At 34.2% G+C, this 4,156-nt stretch overlaps 1 long non-coding RNA gene across 1 annotated transcript; it reads right to left on the bottom strand.

The window, feature by feature from the left end:
- Nucleotides 1-2,585: 2,585 nt before the first annotated feature.
- Nucleotides 2,586-3,786, bottom strand: LOC107826408 (uncharacterized). Its single transcript, XR_001657275.2, has 2 exons — nt 3,209-3,786; nt 2,586-2,784 (listed from the first exon to the last, which is right to left on the bottom strand). It is a non-coding gene; the product is annotated as an uncharacterized LOC107826408 (long non-coding RNA).
- Nucleotides 3,787-4,156: the final 370 nt, after the last annotated feature.

Raw genomic sequence — 4,156 nt, 5'->3', positions numbered from 1 at the left:
AGTCTAAAGAATAAACCAAAGAAAAATATTTTGAATTTTCATTTGATATCCTGAAGAAAGATTTCGAAACGAGAAATGAACAAGATAAAAAAAATGTTTTTGGATTTCAGTTTTTGATTACCTAAGGAGGAAACTTAAAGATAAATAAAAGATAAAGTATGTTTTTTTCTATGTACAATATCCTAAAGTTCTAATGAAAATAAAAAGAATTTTTTTAATGCTTTTATATATTTCCCAAAGAAGAACCTTAAAAGAAAATCTTTTTTTTTTTTTGAATTTTTGAAATTAATATCTTAAAGAAAACCTTTAAAGAAGTATTAAAGAAAATTCTCTTTTTTTTTTGAATTTTTAGTCCTAATATACTAAAGGAAATATAAAAATAATTTTTATTTTAAGTTCTAGATATTAGTTGCTTAAAGGAAAAACCATTTTGGATTTTTGACTTATAACACATTTCCAAATACAAAATAAGAAATACAATAACAAAAGAGTCGACAAACTTAACTAGACTATGACAAACTCTAACATCACCTAAAAGACTCGACACTACAGTACAAAACTAGAAGGTAAAAGATGACATAAAAAAGAACAACAGACTAAAAACATAAAGAAAATCTCCTCAAGCAAACTCCTGAATGAGTGATCCTGACTGGATAGTCTTGGGGCGTCTGTCATGCTCAAACTCCGGTAAGTAAACCCACACCTGTATGAGAAAATTAAGACCAAATAAATTTAAAGACCTAGAACACTATGTGAGACTGTAACACTTCCTGTTGGACAATATGCAAGACATGATCGGGGCTATTTTTGCAAAATGGCGTATGCGGCCTAAAGATGGCTAGAAGTAAAATTTTTGGCTAAGACGCCGCAAAGCCAAGAACCTAAGATTTACTAGGAAGACCGGACCCTATGTGGGTTGCCTACATATCACGCCCCGAAAGACGAGAATTAGGTATGCGTAGTTCGGGCAGATTGGATACGGGCAAGAATTAAAAAAAAAAAACTAATTTAGAAAAAATATATTTTTTTGTCTTTTTTAAAAAAATGATGAAACATGTAAACTCTTTTTGGATTTTTTTCTTTTTCCTTTTTTTTTGATTTTTGATTTTCGAATAATTATGAAAAAGTGTAAAATCGTTTTTTGAATTTTTCATGTTTTTTTTCTTAACAAAAATACGACAGAAAACATAATTGGGACCTACTTGCTTTATTTTCACACTTCATCCTCTTTTTTTCTTTTTCATTTTTATTTGCCCTCAATTATCATTGGTCTACCAAATGACCCTTTTACCCTTGAAGATTGCATCATGTAGCACATATGATGCATTAGGATGGTCTGTTATTTTGGGTACACCTGTCCTATACGGACTCAACCCCTGTGTTGAGTCCCCTAAGTCAAATGCACATGATGCAAACAAACCTTCCTACTAGGGATTTGGTATGAGACTGTATTTTTCTAGGTTTTGAAACCTAGGGTTGTGTTCTAGACCTGACTTACCCGAGCGGACAACTCGAGCCGAAGAGGGGGCAACGTACCGAGAGCACTGAAGTCTACCCGACCTTGTTGCTGGCCCAGCCTCGTTCTATTTGGTATAACTTCTACAGAAAAGTGGGCCACGCGAACGTGTGCACCATTTTCAGAAGACTCAAAGGGGTAGCGTAAGAAGATAGTTATATACAATTTAAACAATATTAAAGCGGTAAACAGATATCATTTAGCACAAAAGGTTCACAAAATACAGTAATATCAACAATAAATAAAGTCAAGTAAACATCATATTAACAAGCTCGAATTCTTGAACACTGAACCAGAGATTCTGGGTTCTTGTCCCCAGCAGAGTCTCCAGAGCTGTCACACCTCCTTTTTTCTACCCCCGTAAAGGGAGTATGGAAGTTTTTTCTAATTTAAGTGACAATCGAAATGAGATTATTTATTTATTTTTCAGAGTCGCCACTTGGGATAGTTTATGGTGTCCCAAGTCACCGGTTTAAAATTCCAAATCGAGGAAGTTGACTCTATTTACGGTCTGCGAATACAAAAATCCGGGTAAGGAATTCTGTTAACCCGGGAGAAGATGTTAGGCATTTTCGAGTTCCGTGGTTCTAGCATGGTCGCTTTGATCATACCTGGATTATTAAAATTGTTTTAATTACTAATTTTAGAACCTATGTGCATTTGCCTTTTTTAATTAAGAAATTATCTTGAAACGGGTCACATGTACGTGTGCCCATTTGTTTGGCGCGTCAAATAATCATATCACGCGAACGTGTCCACAATTAATAACATTTTATTATTATTAAGAAAGTTCGGCCGAAGTTGCGCGAACGCATACTCCGGTTTTATTTTTAGAAATCGTAAGCATATCACGCGAACGTGTCCACAACCATGATAGTATATTAAACGTGCCTAATGCAAACTACGAACATTTGTCATTTTTATATCTAGGTTATGAAATTAATACGAGGGCCATGTATAATTAAATTGTGGATGGCACACCTCAAACTATATGAACTAAAATTAATTAGTGGTCCATTAATAATAATTTTTTATTAAGAAAAAGTTGGATCGAAGTTGCGCGAATGCATACTTCGAATTGGTTTTTAGAATTGTAATCATAAAAAGAACAAGGGCAAATAATATGTCAGCTCAATCTAAGATATTTCCAGTAAACCTCAAGACCTAGAAAAGGTACTCAAGGTGCCAGCACCAAAATCAACAAAACAAAATGAAACAGATGAGAAGATGAACGCCTATAAATGAGCACAGTGGTTGTCAGTCAGCATCTGCATAAATCAAAGATACAAAAGTTGCAATCAGGTCAGCTATCAACAGAAACATACAAACCAAAGAACAACCTAAGGATTGTTAATTATTACCAGCTCCAAACCAAAACAGAGGTTTCACACAACAAACACGCAAATAAGAACAAAACCACATGATTTTCTAAAGACGACTTCAATGTTAAACTTGATAACAAAAGTTTCATTTAATACATAAACGGAAATCCAATTTATAACAAAGATACGTGCCTTTTTTATTGCTGTTTCAATATGATAACAACTGAATTAGAGGTCTTCTGACAATAAAAAATAGATCAACACAAAAAGTGAACTTGAAGATTCAACGAACTTGAAGAATTTTAATTGAAGATCAAATGAATTAAGAGTTTTTGCCTGATGAATAAACAGAACGAGATATTGACCGAACCTCAAACCGGAAAAACTCGACTCAAATGAAACTCCATCAATTTTAATGGAGGTCGCCGAAAAAATGTAAAATCTGGCCAGATCTGTCGCTAGAGTATTCAGCAGCGAAACAGAGTGAGGAAAAGCAAGGAATGGGGTCGTTGTGATCGTAGCTGGTCGGTGTCGCAGAGGTTCAGGGGGTGGACTGGTTTTTTGGGTGTCCTATTTCGTTGTTGCTCGGCTGGAGCTTGTTAATCCGTTGAGCTGCTGGAACTCGTTTTTCCGGCGAGCTACTGGAGGAGGAAGACGAAGAGAGCATCAACTATGCCTTTTGTGCTTAAACCTTTTTTTTGGTCTTTAGCGTTTGGTCTCTAAAGTTCAAAAAATGGCTGCGCTTCTTTTTTGTTTTCTCTTTTTTGAAGATGAAGCTACCTCTTGAAAAATGTGAAGGAGAAGCCCAGAATCCGTTCTCTTTGATTAGGAAACAGCGGTTTGTATAGGTCTCCGGTGTTATCGGCTGATTACTGTGTGTATAGGTCTTAGAGTCTAGGAAATTAGGTTTGGTTTGTTTTATAGGGTTTTTTAGGCTAGGGGGTATGGGTCTGGGAATTATGGGCTAGGTCTGAAAATTAGGCTTAAAATGGGTTGTTTGAGCCCAAATTTTATTCTTTCTCTATGAACAAGACTAAAAATACTACATGATTTACTAATTAATCCTACTTAAATAAAATAACTATTAACATAAGACTAACCATTAAAACAAACCTATTTTTGGTATTTTCCAAAATAATGACTACAAAATATTAATGAAACTATTTTTTGTAATTTTCATTTTCTTGTAATAAAATAAAGTAAAAGAGTCAAAATTAGTTGAAATAGCGATATAAAGCCTAAATTAAATATTTACATGCTAAAATATAAAAAATCTTGTGGAGGGTCAAAAATCACGTGTCTATACGATCCATATATC

Source organism: Nicotiana tabacum, chromosome 5 (genome assembly GCF_000715075.1).
Source record: "Nicotiana tabacum cultivar K326 chromosome 5, ASM71507v2, whole genome shotgun sequence".
In the NCBI taxonomy this organism is placed as follows: domain Eukaryota; kingdom Viridiplantae; phylum Streptophyta; class Magnoliopsida; order Solanales; family Solanaceae; genus Nicotiana; species Nicotiana tabacum.
The sequence above is the reverse complement of the archived record's forward strand: the minus strand, read 5'-3'. Positions and strand labels throughout refer to the sequence as shown.